We start from the raw sequence: 18,976 nt of genomic DNA on the forward strand, positions 1-18,976 counted from the left end.
CGTGGGGTCCCTCCCATGTGCTGCAGTCCTTCATGAACTGCTCCAGTGTGGAATCCTTTTCCATGGGGTGCAGTCCCTCCAGAATGGACTACCCCAGCAGGCCCTCCACAGGCCACAGCCTCCTTCAGGCATCCGCCTGCCCCAATGTGGGGTCCTTCACAGGCTGCAGGTGGATCTCCGCTCCTCCGTGGACTTCCATGGGCTGCAGAGGGACAACCAGCCTCACCATGGGCTGCACCAGGAGATGCAGGGGAATCTTGTCTGGAGCAACTTTACTCCTCCTCCTCCTTTTTCACTGACCTTGGTGTCTGCAGCCGTTCCTCTCACAAGAAATTCTTCACAGTCATCTCAGGCAGACACCTCTCAGGTTCTCTTCACTTCTCCTCTCCACTTCTTACAGCCGGGCTTGGCGGAGTCGGGCCCAGATGGACACCCGGCCAGAGGCCAGAGGGTGAGGGCTGCAAGGCCCACAAATCTCACAGCTCCCCCTCTCTGCCCCCAGCTTGTGCTTCTTCACTCCTTTTTTTTTTTGTCACAGAGGCATTATCACTGTTGCCAAATGAGCTTGGCCCTGGCCAGCAGCAGTTCTGCCCTAGACCTAGCCAGGTCCACCAGACAAAGGGGAAACTTCTGGCAGCTTCTCACAGCAGCTGCCCCTGTAGCCTCCCTTGCTACACAAAACCAGCACAGGAAGGTGTGAATATGAAGCCAGGCTTTTTTAAGTGGTGGCCTGTGACAAGACCAGAGGCAATAGGCACAAACTGAAACACAGGATACTCCATGTGAACATCAGGAAACACTTCTATTGTGAGGGTGACTGAGCACTGAAACAGGCTGCCAGAGAGGCTGTGGAATTTCCATCCTTGCAGTAGGTGACCCTGCTTGAGCAGGGGCAACTGGATGAGATGACTCCTAGGTGATTCCAACCTCAACCATTCTGTGATCCTATGATGATAAGAAAATCTTCTACTGCTACATTAGTATTCCAAGGTTGAACAACAAAATATGTGGGATTGTTGCAGAACTGGGGGGGAGTGGAGGCTGTTGGTGTTGTGTGTGTATTAGTTACAGCAAACACAAATGAGGCTGAAGTACTAATACCTTCTTTGCCCTAGTCTTCACCAGCTAGGTCTTCCAGCTCTCTGTGTTGGAGGCAGGATTCAGAGAGGAGCAGAAGGACCAGCAGCCAGTGAGGACTGACTCAGGAAAGTCAAAGGAGTTTGAGGGAACTCAACCCATACAAGTCTATGGGGCCAAATAGGCTGTCTCTTTGTATGCTGGGAGAGCTGATGATATCCTTGCTAGGCTGATCTCTCTCATCTCTGAAAGGTCATAGAGACTAGGGGAGGTCCTTGATGACTGGAGAAAGGCAGATGTGTCCATCTTTTAAAAAGACCGTAAGGAAACAGAACAACAGGCCAGTCAGCCTCACTCCAGTCCCTGGGAAATCATGGAGTGAGTCCTTTTGAAGTGACTGGGAACAGCCAGCATGGTTTTATAATGGTTTTAATCATGCCTAACCAACTTGATTGCCTTCTCTTGTTAAATGATTGGATTTGTACATGAAGGGAAATGCATGAATATTATTTACCTTGCCTTTAGCAAGGCTTCCAACATGGTGTCCCACTGTACTTCTATGTTTGAGTTTAGACACTATGGTCTGGACGTGTAGACAACCAGATGGGTAAAAAACTGGTTGAATGGTTTGCCTTAGAGGGTAGTGCTTAACTGGTGAGCTACTTCTAGTCCACCTGGGGTCTGGTAACAAGTGGAGTACTGCAGGCATGTAAACTAGGACCTATCCTGTTTAACATCTTTATCAAAGACCTGAAGGACATGGTGGAGTACATCCTGATCAGTTTTGAAAATTAGACTAAGTTGTGAGAACCAGTTGTTCAAGAGCAGGACTGTCATTCAGAGTTAAGTTTGCAGGCTGGAGGAAAGGGCCAACAGGAAGCACATAGAATTCAACGACAACAACTGCCAAGTCCTGCACCTGGGAAGGAAAAGCCCAGGGCTACCACACAGACTGGGAATGGACTGGCTAGGGAACAGCTCTGTGGAAAAATCCCTGCAGGTCTTGGTTGGCAGTGAGCTCCGTGTGAGATTGCAGTATGTCGTGAAAGCAGACGGCCAAAAATACACTGGGCTGTATAAACAGGAGTGTAGCCAGCAGATCAAGGGAAATTATCATCCCCTCAAAACAGCACTTCCTAGACTATGTCTAGAATACTCCATTCAGTTTTGTCCTCCACTTGCCAATACAGGAAAGACATCATCAAGATGGAACAAATTGCCTTCCATGACTTCTGCTGTCCTATGAGCTCATTCTGTATAGGTACACATGGAAGATGTGAATGGTTAAATAGATGTTCTTCCAAGTATGTTTAAATTAATTTACATTAGTGATTATAACTCCAACAGAAAAATGTCATATTCAAGAAGTAACAGCCTACAAAATCCATAGTGAATAGAAATCTTAATTTCTTTCTGTCCTCCATTCCTTCTTTGCTGCCTGTAAATATTCACTATCTCACAAGAATTCACACTCAAAATTTCAGAAAATGATCATGGACTCCTGCTGGAGTCAATTTTGCATAGATACAAACAACAGCCTTTTTGGGGGGCAGATGGTATGCAATCTTCAAGAAACTCTTGTTTAAAGAGTAGAGAGCTGAATTGAGTGCTTCTTTGAAGCAGCTATAAGTCAAAGAAATCAACCAATTTCCATTTAGTTCCAGTTTTCTTCCCTTGCTTTCGAACTGGTAAATTATATGGCAGTTGTTTCCCAGAAGAAAATGTGTTTTTTCCCATTCTCATTTCATGAAAGCTGAGTCAATTTTTCTCATATTTTAATGAGCAAATGTTGCATCAGTTTGGGCAGATTTTGAGTAAAATCCACCAACATTGGAAAGATTCATTACACTTCGGAAATAAGAGTTCACATGAATTATCATATTGGAAAAAAAAAAAACTAAAACAAGATCTTTTTACATATTGGTTTTAGGAGCTGGCTTTAAAGAAGCTGCAGGAATACTGCCTACAATGAGCAAATATGGGAAAATCTTTCACTATACTATTTCCTTTTAAGGCTTTTTTGCCAGTAAATTGTTTATGTGATGTTTAAGAAGCCCAGTTCCTTTCCATTATCCTTTTCTTCATTTTCAATATCTAGAACTACCATTCTGAACTTTTCAGTAATATCTCATGATACCGTTTCCCAAAATAACGGCACCTTGTGTTGAAAAGGAGATCTTTTTAACAGCCTGTTATTGCCATTTTTAACTTTCATGGAATGTATCCTTCTTCTTTGTACTCCGATCAAACAGGACAAATAAAATTTTCTTGTCCCATCTATACCACTCATTATTTTGTGTACTTTTTAGATGGTCCCTCTTCTACAAGGCAGATATTATCTGTATATGTTATCCTTCTTCATCTTCTGTTACTAAGTATTTTTAATTTTCCTTCTTATTTTCCTTATTTAAAGACAGAATTCCCAAGTCTGAATACGGTATTTATTTGAAAGTGTATCACCGAGTCATATAAATACACAATAATATTTTTATATTCCTTTCCTTATAGATCCTAGAATGTTTTCACCACAACTGTTTCTTGACTAGAAAAAAATTACATAATGATTTTAGAATTTTCTAAGTGACCAAATTGTACTTTTGTAATAGTAATACTTATGTATCTTTAGACACAGACTACTCTGCTATTCTAGATATAATGAAGAAGTGGCTACAGTATTAACAAATAACATAGAGTGATTATAGATTTGTAAATGGAGATGGAGGAAATGTCTGTTTCACATTTAACATGAACAAACAAAAAAATTTGGATAAGTACTTCGACATTTGGGAAGAGTAGCTGAAACATTTCCAAAGTTTCTGCATTTACTGAGTCTGTAAAACTGGTTGAGAAATGAGGCAAAACTAGGATTTTCTTCTTTATTTTCTGTAAGGTCCCTTTTGCAGTTCTTTATGAGAAGTCTTCCATAGTGCTTAGATAGTTGCTCTTCCTCTGTTGAGTTGAGCAAGAAGGAAGAATTATTTTAGAGGATATTAGGCAGGCTTGATTGAAACTTTAAATGTTCCATATTCAGTGTGACTTTTGGGCAAAGATAGAAAGTGAGTATATGTCACCCATCCAATCCATATTTTCACAGTTTAAAAATGTCTTTATTTAGAATGATTTTAAGCTAAAACTGCTGTTTTACTGAAGTGTAATAAATGTTATAGTGATGATCTGCTGCTTTCTAGACTTCCTAAAGTATTCATGGATAGAGAAACTGCTAAAGCTCTTGTTTGAGGGAGAGTACTCAGAAATCTGCACTTTTTTTCAAGTCTGACCTGCAACATTTTTACGATCTAGAGGAAACTGTATTTCTTGTACCTGGAGATGAAATTAAAAGAGTTTCTTAAAGGACCTAGATGCTTTAGGGACACTGGAGCAATAACAAGGTCTTCTACCATTTCTAAACCTCATCTTAGTTACTGGTAACTCATACAACCATGGGAAATCACTCTGTTCATCTTGGTGCTTTGTCCACATTAAACCATTTCAGAAATACAAGGGAACTAGAAAAACACAGAAGTGCTAGAGTCTTAATTTATTCAAATTTATGTAATGAAACTGTACCTACATAACAGTTGAGGTCTCTGACCTGTCTTGGAATTTGACTCTTTGTTTCTTAGCTGCAGAAGTACTGGGGAAAGAGGCAAAAGTGTATATACATGCTCTAAAAACTGCAAGAGTACCAAGAGTCAATCTGCCTACATTTCACTCTGGCTCAGGGTGTTTTTATTACTCAGTTGTTAGTCATAACTATAAAGTAGTTGAGTTCTCACAGCCCTCACACAGTATTTAGACAATGAATGAATATAGCTGAAAGAAATTCTCCACTGTGTACATTGTGTACTTAATTTCATTTGTCCTCTTCAGAATGGATAAGGTAATATTTTGCATTTTATTTTAAGACATACTGTATTAAATGTTGTTCTTAGATCTTTTGGAGAACTGCAAACTACTGCAAGCCATTTCTGCAAGCAGCATTTCAGGTGCTATATATTTCTCCTTGGGATATAAGGAAGAAAAATGAGGCCATTCTTCACACAAGATAGAAGATTTAATTGTCAGGGATTGCTGGGGATGAGCTAGCCTTACCTTCATACTGACTGTAAGTGATAGAACCACAGGGAATCTGATTAGAAGGACCATGCATAAGGTGGTGGATACTATGGAAAATGAAAGAACAGGGAAGATATTTTAAATGACACCCAAATGGTTGACATGTTTTTACATGCTGTGCCTGTCATGATGCCACCTAAAGTGTTGTTTCTGCTAACCTGGGTAGCGTACACTTTGAATTGCATTTGAGTTAGTGAAACCCAGTGACGGGAGGTGGCTGGAATGATTCCAGGGTACCCTTGCTGTCCTTCCTCTCATCTGCAAGGTCATCTGCCCAGCTTCTTGGAAGACATGTGACAGGAGATGTTGTCTGCTCAATATCTGTGATATGGGGCAGCTCTTCAGGTATATTGCTTCAGAGAGCTCAGAGCTGTCCTGCTCATGCTGTTAGGGAGACCTCTAGGAAGAAAGCCTTTGGGTAAGAGTTGCCTTGCAAAGAATCTCCTCATTGGTTTGTTTTCTGGCAGTTGTTCCTAACAGGAGCAAAGCCACATTTCAAAATGCTGAAGTCCTCCACAGAATCAATTTCCCTTCCAGCACCCTGCTCCTCTGATGACAGAGTGCGTTCATAAATAACAGAAATGAAGAAAATACATTGTCACAAGAATGACTTTCAGCACTTAAAAATTGCTTTCTGAACTTGAGATTGTCAGCTAATAGGGTAGCCTTCTTTCATAACTCCTTTATAGTAATGCACAGCTGGGTGAAAATATACCTCAAACAATACTTACTTTTGTGTTTCCTTATTTATCATCATTATCATTACTTTTTACTTTGGTTAGCAGATGTTTCTTTCGTGCTCTGACATCCTTTATAATTTGCATATTTGTTAATTTAACTGGCAGAAAAGTCAACATACTGTACAGTATGCACTTTGTATTTAACACTTATATGTATGTGGCATATGCAATAGGAAAAGCTCCTCTGATATTCCAAATACATATTGAACATACAAATTTAACATACTTTTTAAAATTCATGTATTTGGGCTTTTCTTTTGTGCCACACACAAAAAAAAAAGTCTGATTATTTAGAGCACAGCTCAAATCCAAGGAGGAATCATTTTGAGTCTACAGTATAAACTCATAGCATTCAGGCTGTGGGTATGATGAACAAATCAGTAATTAATTGGGCATTCATTCCAATGACCTGTCAGCATTCAAATGCTTTAATTAGATGGAGAAATGTAGGCAAGTAATGAGGGCCAAATCTGTATCCTTTTGAATTCAGTGGCAAAACATCCACTTGCTGCAATAAGATTTAGTCCTAAATGCATGACAGCACACTATAGAAGATGTCGTCTCCACCAACTGTGGTTCAAGTGTATAATACTGATAATGTCACTGGCATTGTATCTTTCGTTAAGGAAACAATGATGCTCTTAGGAAGCTTTTTGTCTGCTCATGCATACAAAACAGGCAATTTTCATGAAGTATTAATTGCAAATTAACTAGTATAAATGAGGGTCCTAAAAAGAAAAATCTACTTTATACTGTATCTGCTGTTTATTTCATTGTTAGTATTCTTCATTGTTTTGCCTATGTGGTACAGCTGAAAGGAAATACCATATCCTGTGTCAAGCAATCACACTTTAAATATGCAGGTGTATACAAATCTGGAGTTTTTATTCTAGTTGCAAGTTTTTTCATAAGTATTCAAACATATATGTATATAAATGTACACCAGAAGCATATGTCTACCTATGTTTTTCTGTGTATATTTGCCAGTTTCAATTTACACACACAGATGAACCATAATCAAAATTTCCACACTGGATTAAAATGCTGGTGATGTATTTTAAGTTTCTGTTTGTCTTCTAAAAGTACTGTTTGTAGCTCAGCATCTGTTTGTTGCTACCCAGCTAGCATTAACTTTGCACTTGAAGATAGAACTATTTGTTATGAAAAACATAGACCAGTTTTTAAAATTGACTTATCATTTGGACATTTTTCAAATTAAATTTATATATACTTCCAAAAGTGCTTTTAGTTTCACTATATCTTTTTAAAACAATCCTTCTAATTTATAAGATATGTAATGGACTTCATAGCAAAATGCAATGCCCTACAGAGGTACCTACACGAGCTTTGAATGAGGAACATATCTCCATCCTAGGGAATCATAAGCATCTAAGTCTCTTCCTCCACTTGCTTCTCCTCCTGGCTATTAGAAACTACTTTCTCATTTTGGAGCTGTAATATATTCATGACCATCTTACACAATTTTCTTCCTGTACATATAGTGTTCTCTTTCTTTTTGCTTAAGTAACATTTTTGCTTTATGTTTTTTAAAACTATATTGAACTTTATTTAGAAAACAAAAACATGTTCTCCATTAGCCTTTGCTTTGTAAGGTTAAGTCACAGCAGATCTCCTCTCAAAAGTAGGTTTCTGTTCTTCTGAACATCCAGGTGTGTTCATCTTTGCTGAACACAAGTGAATCAAACTGTATGCAGTTTTTCAGGTGAAGTCTCAGCTGTATGGAAGCATGAATACTTCTCAATCCCTACCAAAAGTACCCCGCATTACATATTTGGAGGTTAGGTTTGTACTTTTCACAGCCAAGTCAATCTGAAGTTCACAGGCTTGCTGTGATCAACTGATACATCCTAGATATTCCCCTCTTTTGTCATTTCAAAGTGATGAATTGTCAACCTATAACAGAAGTTCTTGTTATCAGTTTTGAAGTACATGACTTTGCAATTTGTACAGTTATACCTCATCCCTTCTAGTTCACTCAAATCATCCAATATTATATTCTGATCCCTCTTTAAATTACTGTTTCCAGTGCTTTGTCATTGGCTGTTTTCATTCTTCTTCAAGTGGCTGCCACAAGCCCTCAACAGCTCCCCACCAAATGCCTTGTACTGTTCCTCATAACCATTGCATTGAAGTAGATCTCTGTTTCATCTAGGTATTTTCCAGAAGGAATATCACAAGCTGTCTTAAAGATAGAGTGGAACAAACCTCATAACAGCTTCTAAACAGCTGAATCTTCAAAAATTTTCAGTTTCAGAGTGGTATTTCAACTATATTAACACTAAACTCCTGAAAGAAGGACATTTGCAAAATCCTTGATACATTTCACTCGGGTTTTTTAATAGGTTTATTACTAGAACTCACTCCTGTATCCTTCCCTGGGCCTCAATAAGGTTTTGTTTTTCTCTTGTCCTTCCCTCGAATGCCTCACAGAGCTTCTGTACTTCATTAAGAATAACCTTGAGTGCTGTGCTCAGTTTTTGGGAGGCTTAGTTTTTTCTAAGAGTCACCATCTGGGAGCAGAGCTGTTTTACTCATCTGGGAGCAGAGTAGCTTGCCACCCCTGGTGAGAGCAATGGTCTCACCTCCAGAACTGCTAAATAACACAGAGTTCTTCTGACTATAGCAGCTTAAAAATCTCTAGCCTATTTTAAGAAGAGATTAGTATCTGATAGGCATAAATCTAGGGCTAGGAAAGATGATAGTCAATCTGAGCCAAGCTGTACAACCATGCTGACTGGAGAAATTTGCCACAGCAGTAGGACACTGGCATGATCCCCAAAAATACTTCTAAGCTCCACAACATGCATCTGAAATTGCTCCGCTTGGCCCTGAAACTGAATAAATCTCTGCAGAGTTTATCAAATACCTGCTTAGCACCAGTCCTAGTGCCTGAGCAAGCTCACCAGACTCCAGCATTTTGTAGCTGCCTATTTAGCTCAGCTGGTCTATTACCCTATCTGCTCAGAAATTATCTGAAGAACTGGAACCAAGAGTTCTTGAGCTCTGGTAACTACCTATCCTCCCAATGTGAGGTTTCATTGTGATTTGTTTTCCCCTGAATGCCTCTAAATACTCCTTGAGACAACAGGGATGGGTATACAAGCTCTCAGCATCCGTATGTCTATCATACTTTCATACAATCTCTCAGCCTTGTGATGGCTGGGAGACTTCCTCTTGTCATCTAGCCCTCTTTGGCAGATTTAAACAGAAGATTTTTGTTATCAAAGTGACAAACATGAGGCTTTTACTTAATTTGCTGCTAGACAAGGCTCATATATTGAAGGCTTTTAATTACAAGTTCCCTATCATAGTCACAGGATGAATGAATCTTTCTGTTCAGCACGTTTTTATCTTTGCACCTCTCAGTCTGCAAGGTGAATGCTTCCACATCTCAGACAGGCTTTCACTACGCTTTAGGTCAGAATCATTTCTTTTGTGGCAGGTCTTCCTATCTGACCTCTTCATACCAGTGAATATATCCATGAAGCTTTGGCTTCCATACATGGCTACCTGATGGAAAGCAGTGTGATACTTCATGCCTGTTTAAGACATCAAAATAAATTTGGTGCTAGGTGCTTTAGCCCTGCTTGACCTTGTGAGGCCCCACCTCCACTCTAAAGAGATTTTACAATGTATTCAGATATATTTTACACCTCTGACTTTTAAAGTAACCTCGTGCTTGTAAACAGCTTAAGAAAAATAGAATATGCCTGAGTCTTCAGACAGTCTGAAACGAGAAATGGGGCTGACCCAAGGACCTCTGTTTTAGGACTATCACTTATGGTTGATCTGCGAATATTATGTCTCCCGTTGGGTCACCCAATATAACAACTTTCATTGATTTCCCACCTAGTACATCTTGTAGGATGGCCACCAAAGTGAGAAATACGTGGATGAATGCAACCTTCACTGCAGTTAAGATCTCCAGGTATCAGCTTTAACATTACTTCAAAGACTGTGTTTAGCAACTGAAGAGTTTTACTGATCACATGGACCGTAATGATCTCTCCCTTTGGGCATCTGATACATGCACATGTATCATGTTCGCCAGCATCATCACCGTGTACATAAGAGTGTCAGTGCAGTAGATATACAAGCATAATCTTAACTTGCCAGAATTACATATTTACTCCATAAATTTTCAGTGCCTTCATTCTTTATTCCAGGTGTTATTCCAGCCAAGGGGTCTGAGGGACCTACTTAATGAGCGCAAGTGGCACTGGATATAAAAAAGTCTGCTATTTATCCTTCAGAAATATAAATGGAATACTAAGTTACAAAATAATCACAGTAATATTTACGTAATTTATTGTCCTTTTCAGCGCCTCTTATCTTAGCATCCAATTATTATGATGGCTTCCAGATATGACCAAAAAGAGGAGTTTTCTGCGTGGGAAGCCTACCGCTGAATCAAAGCACATGCTTTGTTCAAACACTGCAATCACAATTGTTTCTTACCTCTAGCGGTGTTTGCCTGAGATTCCTCACCCTGCTGGCAGGTGTTGATCCAGCTGGGAAAGCACAAACAGGGGTTTTCGCTGACTCAGTAACAAAGCCAGCTCATTATTCCACTCAAATATAAGAGAAATAAAGAGAAATCAGGACAGAGAGAGTAACAAGGTTTGGGTAAGCATGTCCTGAAGGAACAAGACATCTGGAAAACCAAATCCAAGGAAAAGTTTCAGGTTGTGTTTTCAAAGCACATTCTTTCAGGATGACCTTTGTGTTAATAAGCAAGGTTTATTAATGACAAAATCCACTTGCCTGCACCCAAACATGCATGAATATTAGTCAATATACTTTTTAATAGCTGCTTTCTCTTGCATGAATGTCTATCAGCCACCCCTAATTCTCAGACAACATGTCTGCAGCCAGCCTTTGTGAACATGTTAATTAGGAAGTCTCTACCAGCTGAGTTTCTGAGATGAACAGCAAACAGTACAGCTCGTGCACCCCACCCCCACAGCAGGCACCCAAACAGCATGGTTTATTCAACAGAAATCATACCCAGCAGAGAGACCAGGTAGATTTGGAAGCTCAGAGCTGTAATATGAAACTATAAATCCTGCCTACCTAGAGAGCTTAAGTGCCACGCTGGCGTTCAGTGACAAACAGTGGTCTCAGATCTTGGATTTTATGCTTGCCTTGGGTAGCAAAAAAAAAAAAAAAAAGTTCATTTCATAATATTGTGAAGAACCTATCAGGCCCCAGCACGTACAAATATGCTGAAGTGTAAGCAGAGAGGTAATTCATTCTGTACCCTCCAACACACAGAGAGGTAACCTGTCACAGAATGTATGACCATGAATTAGCTTTTCTTACCCCAAGGTAATCATTTGGGTTTATAGATGAAATCTGGGATTATCAGTTATCTGCTTCAGCACAATTACTTTGCCAAATGATTTTTTGGCTATTAATGACACAACTAAAATCTTCCTGAGGTGGAGGTGTTCCATGTTCGATGGGATTGATACCAAGGAAATAAAAGCCTGTGAAAACCTGAACAGCTAAATATTAGCTTGTGAAAATACTGGTAGTATAAGTGTTTGTATGGAGAATTAATGGTGGCACGGAGATTTAATGGTGGCGCAGCTGTATTGAATACATTGCAGTCACTGTATATGTGCTTTAGGATGGAGTGAGGCATTATACAACTTGAAGAAAGAAACGTGTAAATGTTGCTGTACCTAGGACAGTTGCTCATAGTAAAGTAGGATGTGAACTTACAGTATTGTGATTCTTTCATGGAGATGTCTTTAAGCTTTATGGAGAGCAGGGTAAGAAACTTCTGATAGTGCCATGTTGGTTGGAGATATTGTGCTAAGAGACTTTGTACTTGGCTCACTGTTTATGACTTTGATAGAACTAAAAATGAAAAAAAAAAAGGAACAAAACTGTATTTCAGACTACAAGTAATGTAATAAAAGAGGAAAAGAGGAGCAGAGAAGCCTCCTCCAAAGTTCCAAGCAATAATAGCTCACTGCAAAGCTCTGCAGTTTGTGAGGAAAAAGTCATATTCCCAAAACCAAAAGCCCAAACCTAATCTAAAAGTACTGAGCAGGGCTAAAGAAATAAGCACAGTCCATTCACACATAGAAATTGTCTGCTACTGTGTTATAATCTTTTCTTCAACAATGTAAGTTTTTCACAAAGCAGTACCCTGAGCAGAGCTTGCTTGTTTTAAAATAAAAGAGGCAGGGAAAGTTGGTGCTTTCCAGAGATATCTTCATGAAGTGTGGGGAGAGTTTCAGTGGCTTCTTGTGCTTTTTATTTCCCCAGGAAGCTGTAGGGTTAGAGGGCATTTGTTACGTGGGGCATCACTAAAATCAAGTTGTGCACATTTGGAAATGGGGCTGCAGTTCTTCCAGTCTGCCATTGAGAAGAAAATAAATGGTGGAAGTGTGTTGTCTCTGAGATTTAAGCTTTTCCTTCTCCACTGCTGCTGACATCTGACCCCATGCACACTTTCCAGCACTTGTCTACACTATCTCAGTATCATTTTCACATTCTTCTCTTTCTGCCTTCTAAACATATACACACACTGTCCATCACTTTTAGCTACAAACAGTTTCCACAACCTGAGTCCCTCAGAAGTCATTTTCACACCAGGGCTATCCTTCTAAAATCTGCACCTTCTTGGCCATCAATTTTTAAAAGTTACTATTCCCATGAAAAATATGGGTATCAGAATTAGAACTACTTCAACATAATAGCATTTCTGCTCACTGTTTATTGTTTCACCCTCAAGAAATTCTTGCATTTTTATTGTCCTTAATATTCAATCAAATGAACATTCCCTCTTAAGAGTTTTTGAAAACTCAAATTATTCATACATTTAGAAAGCCATTGGTTATCTCAGAAGCCCATATTCCCCTGAAAATTTCAGATTTAAGCAAATTAAAAAATCAATTCGGGTGTCAATTATTCTCTGCTACAGTTTCTTACATATTTCTTGTACCTGTCACTGGGGCTTACATAGCAGCAAAAGTCAAAACTCCCTGCAAAAAAAAAAATGTGAATTCCTCACTCTCTCATACCAAAAAGGTGCACAAGGGGACATAGCTATTTTTATTAGTTTTTCAGCTAAACCTTTAAAAATGTCTGTGAAAAAAAAAAGGTATATTTAGAAAGTTTTATCCTCAGTAATAGTGAGTCTAATATTTCTCCATTAGCATTGATAAGACAGTGTTCTGAGTTCAGTTACACATGGTTAATTCACACTCAGCAAGGCCATCGATACCCTTGTCATGAGAAACACAAAGAAAACCCAAGAGTGTGTTAAGAAGCAATATTTTGTTTATGTAGTATCATATTTTTGTATAGATGTTTGAAATGTGGTAAAATGAAAAGAGGTTGTCCCCCTTACATATAAAAACCTTCACTCTCTCCACATCAGCATGGCAACAAAATGTTCATGAGTACAGCTGTTCAGCTTACAGCTGTTCAGGCTCAGCACAACACCCCAACTAGGTTTCAAGAAGAACTGGTGAAAACATTCACTTTCACAGGTCGGGTTTTTCTCCCCACTGGGACTTTATGGGATGGGGTTTTTTTGTTTGGGGGAGGAGGGGGTTAAGGAATCTGAGTTTTTAAAAGTGTTCTGAAATGCCTCAATTCCACTTCCAAAAAGGAGCCAGAAGTTTCATAATGGTAGTCTGAGAAGAACCTCAACTTTTGTAGAGCATTTTGCATTTTATTAAGAATGTGAAAACTCTGAGTGACAATAGGGCCATTTTTGTCTGAAGAGTTCTAAAACCATTAATGTGTTTGTGTCAAACACACATTTTTTTCCTAGAAATTAAGACAGTGTCTGCAGATATTTATATTATTTGTTTGCCAGTTTATCTTGGAGGCTTTGGTTTAGTCTACTTTGTTTATTTCAGATGGATTTAATTTGGTTAGGGTTTTTGTTTTGATCTATTTTGCTTTTCTCCCAATTGTGCAAGGAAAGATTTTATTGTGGACAGTGATTTTGGTTTTTTTCTTCATGCACATACCAATACTTTTCCTTAAGGTCATTCTCAGATAAAGAAAAAAAAAATCCCCACATCTTGATTTTCTGTTGTCCCTGTGACTTACCTGGGCACTTTTCTGTGCACATCCAGAAAGGAGGGTATCCTTGCTTCTGGAAAATGGTCACAGTGCCTACTGCATCCTCATTAATACAGCAATTCCTTAACACAATGACAGATAAAAGAACTTTCCTTTTATTGAACTAAATGCTGATTTTACGTAAAATAGACTATAATTCAGAGTCTGTAATGTCTACTGAAAGGTTAGACTCGTTACCATCCAAATAGGCTGAGCTAATAAAAATTATATTTGTTACAATTCAAATAGATTAACCGGCCTTAAGGGCTTAGCTATGTATCACACTTTTCAATTTTCTTATAATTAAATTAACATAAAACAGACTTGACAAATAAATTACTGTATCAGAAACAGTTAAGCTCTATTTAACCAAAATAACAGTTCTATTTACATATACAGCAACCTGTGCCTATTTTGGGAGCTATAAGAAGCCTATCTAGTTAGCAAATCCTTGGGTGTCCACATTCTGCTAATGGTCTTGGTCTCAGCCTTTCTGTGAACCACGTATACCCCAAATGATAGATTTTGTGGTTTAGCTTCTGCACTCCCTGTTGGTTCCCTCTCAACCAGATACATGCTTTGATGCCCTGTTGCACCTTAGCAACGGCCTTGAAAGGCTGCATCTGCACATCTTAGATTTATTCACTGAGTAGCCCTTTTAACTAAACAATGTCAGTGGAATTATTTACATTTTATGAAGCTGAGCACACGTGTTAAGTCTTTACAGAACAGTGATTTTAGTCTCTTCACCACATTTTCTCCATCCATCCATACATCTGCTACCCACATATCTAAACGGAAATAAGGTCTCTGGTAACATCTCTCGGATGACAGCAGGCTGACTCCTTAATAGTTTTAGCAGTTCATTAATAAAGGCTGCATGGTTTACTCAGCAGCATTAACCTTCTGAAAAACACCCTGGTTTTCCATATACTGTGTCTCTACCTATTAGCTTTCTGGCCCTCTTTTCCCTCTGCCATTCCACTGTAAATCTTGAAACCATAATAGTCAGATCCTTAATTTTCACGGCGTCTCCCGCTTACCTCTAAAAAGAAAGAAAGAATGAGATGCAAACATATATATAGTCTCCTCTGTGGTCACCCCTTTGGATGAAAGACCACAGGCATAACCTTAGGGGCTGGCAAGGGCACAAATATGAGACAGTGGGTCGAGATAGTCATTTTCCTTCTTGTTTCACTTGGGAGTGTGTTCGCGTGCAAGGCTGGGGAAGGTTTCCTTTGAGGAGAGCAGTTGGAAAGATTTTCACAGAAGTTTTGGGGTTTTTTTTCCCTTTCTGGTATGGATATTAAAAACATAGTATGACATGTCATCAAGGAAAAAGTTTAGAGAGACCACACCAGGTGTCTGCGATATAGGACATGTTGGACGTGGTCATGTTTTTTGAGAGCTTTTTGTGTCACACTTTCGCATAGCAAATGAAATAATGGTACTGGTGTGTAATCTGGTTTTGCAAAAGCTCTGAAACTCTAGCTGCTATGCTGTAATGTGTGTGTGGTTTGGCAAATGGTAAAGAGAATAGTTTCCACTTTCCATAAAGCCATGCAAAATCCACTTAAGTTTCTTAGGGCTTTGTGCTATAATTAACCATTCTGAGAGTGTTATTGTCTGAGGACTGTGCCTTTAAGCCCCTTCTTCTCCCTGTAGGACCTCACTCAGAGCAGACGAGTGCAAATGGAGTTGAGATCAGCAAGCTGGATACTTGCATGCCTCTTTTGCCACTGCTTTTCTGGTACTTATTTTATGAGCAATGGGCTGCGTATTGCAGAAATGATCAGTATTGCACCTCAAGTATTCTCCCTAAATTACAATTGTGCTGCCTAGATCTAAGCTATAAATATCAAAGCGTATCAGAGAAGTTTGCTCTAAAAAAGAAAGAAAAAGAGAAATGGATACTATTTTTAAATGCAGCCCTAGAATCAGGTAGCTTCATGCTGTTAGGATAAGGAGCTGAGTGGCACCGGCTGAGAAGGAGGTCTAAGCAGCAGCATCACCTCCTCTCCCTGCAGTTGGCCTGGTAATCAGGAATCTGTGCTCCGACACGTGGGAGGGGAACAAGGTGATGATTATTGTTTTACCTTAGGCTTCCTCAGGGGCATTATCCAAGCTTCTGAAATTCAGTTCTCCAGAGCGTAGTCTTCATGGCTTTCCCTTGAGCGGACTGGTAATAGCCTTTCCACATGACTCCTGCAAGGGCCAACAGCAAGAAAGAGGGACAGAGCTGTTCAAACACAACCCTGGAAGGAGACTAGGTGACACCAACAAACCTCACCATCCTGCTAGTTATGGGTAACCCAGGACCAGTCTGGAGCAGAACAGAAACTTGGACATGTGAGATGAAGGGCTGATAGCACAGTTTCCTAAGCTAAGATTCAAGATGTGTTTTCCATCCGTTTTTTTTCCCCTTCTCTATATGTAACAGTGTGTCCTTGTGGGGTTTGGTTTCGGATTGCATTTAAACTACAGAAGATTCAGGGCAGCTGGCAACTTAGGACAGTGCAAGGGCTATTGCAGCGTGGAGCTCTCAGAAGATGTTTTATAACATTCATTCTTGCTTGCCAATATGGGATTTACAAGGCCAGGCGAAAAAGAAAAGGGAAAAAAAAAATAAAAGAGGGAAAAAAAGCAAGGAGCAGGGCGACTATGAAACAATATATCTTTTGTTCTTCTGGAGGCTGAAAGATTTTAGAAACTGTTAACTCTTTAGGACTTATTACACGCTGTTTCTTTTACATGCCACCCAATACCTGGTTCTCTGCCTTCACCTTTGCTGAAGCCCAACAGTATCTGGGTTAAAAGCAGAGCAGTGTGGTACACACAAACTCAGAGCTGCTCAGTAGCTGTACTTTGACTTCTGAGGTATTCTCTGTGCTTCCTTTTCCCGAGCTTTATGTATTAAAGCTTATTTTTAACTAAAGCTATGATCCTAAGCTTCTTCACAGCCTCAACTAAGCTGTGTGATTCATGTTTCAAAGCCTAATATTTTAGCCTCAAAAGCAGGATGAAATACTGTCATTTGAGTTTTTTAATGACTATGGACTAGTACATGGTTTTTCAGCCTTTCCTCAAAGGCTCCAAATTAGAATAAAACTAATTTCCACAGCACATGTAAGCCAATAAAAGGCGTATAGCAAGAGGAGGATACGGAGCTGGAAGAGAATAGCATGGTACCAGAATTTGAGCAGAGTTTGTAGTGTATAATAATAAATTATGTACAAATATTATTACTATTATTATTAAGTAGCATTGTTCTGTGCCAGCACTCTTTGCTGGTTTGTCAGTCCAGAATGCAAAATTCTTTTGTTTTTCCTCCCCTTTGCATAGTATGAATAATGGGGCTTATTTTGTGCAAGTTTTGCCCCAGGGTTTCCCTTCTCTGACTGGCAGATGAATATGTGGTTATAGCCTTCCGCTTTGAGCCTGTGGAGCCACCCAGCTTCTCTGCTGTGATGCTTTCTGTAGCAAAATACTCATGTGGAGCTTTACAACAGAGAGGACAAGTGGTCATGGAAGCTTAGCTGGTAATCCAAAGCCCCTTGAAACCAAAGGGCACTCTCCCATTGGCCGCAGTGTGCTGCCAAATTTTACTCTGGGAGGTAGAGGAGAGGAAAAACTGTGTGAGAAATTTAGGGAGGATGCAAGAATGGGGGAATGGGTCAGGGAAGCTGAAAGGAAAGGAAAAAGGAAAGTGGGAGTGAGAGATGGTATTTAATAATAAGGGTGTTTGGGGAATAAATTGCAGTAAGCACTGAACAGTGAGAGTGAGGTGGTGGCCCTGCAGTGAGGATCTGTGAAAGGGATGGAGACCAACACAATGTCATCTCCACAAAGGAATGCAGATGAGACTTTTTCTGCACAAACCTGGAGGCAGAAAAATGAAAAGTATTCCAGACTTCCCAAGGTAAATTGGAGATTCAGTCTGAGGCATCCCTTCCTGTGGATTTCTCTTTCTGTTCCTGTCTTTGTGGATCAAATCAGGAGTTGCCTAATTACCTGCCTCAGCATGGGCAGAGTTAAAGAGAGAGGTCTTATTGTTTGGTGCCTTCTATTATCTCCAATAATTTGAATAATCAAATTTTTGATGATGCAGCAACCAAAGAACGCAGGGTTGTGGAGCTATTTTTTCATGGGCTGTCCCGAGGAAACAAATACAGCAGCCAAAAGAGTGGCAAAGAGCTGCTGTAGTCATATAGTTGCTTGACTCACCCTTTTTATAAACAATTATAGCAAAATAGAATAGCTCCGTGCAGAAATGACATATGTATGGTCAAAGACATCTGATTTGCAGACAGTATCCCTTTGGAGTTCAAGGAACAAATACACACAATCCTCTGTCACTGAAGAAAACAAACCAAAAAACAGATGACCAGATGGTTGTGGTGTTCCTCGAGTTCTGCCAGTGCCTTTCCTCTGATGTAGCTGTGGTCTGCAAACCCGCCGTACCACTCTTGGCATGTTGCTGGGGTGGATGCAAGTCAAAACTGAGTTTTCCCAGGCTGGGTTGGTCACCAGCTTTCAATGATCACCAATAAAATCATAAACACTTTATACAACAGAGGCATTAAGGTCACATTCTCTTTTTTTTTTTTTTTTGGCAGTATAGCAAGCTTTTTAACATCTAAATATTTTTCTTTACGTGTTATAAAGAGATAGAAGTCACAGTTAGTGAAGGTTGAAAAGATCTAGAATGATTCTTTTTTTTCATTTGTGTGAAAATATAAGCATATCTTGGTTACAAGGAAAGAAAAAGCTGTGTGAATTATTCACTATGAGAAATGCAAAGAATAACACTGAGTAAAAATAATAAGTGCTATTCAAATGCAATAGAAGCCAGTAGAAGGCGGGTACTTGCATTCTAAAAGTTATTGTATTCATAGCTTCATTTATTTTGGTGGTGGTAGAATGTAAAGAAC

Source organism: Chlamydotis macqueenii, chromosome 1, assembly GCF_036417535.1.
Source record: "Chlamydotis macqueenii isolate bChlMac1 chromosome 1, bChlMac1.mat, whole genome shotgun sequence".
NCBI classification, from domain to species: domain Eukaryota; kingdom Metazoa; phylum Chordata; class Aves; order Otidiformes; family Otididae; genus Chlamydotis; species Chlamydotis macqueenii.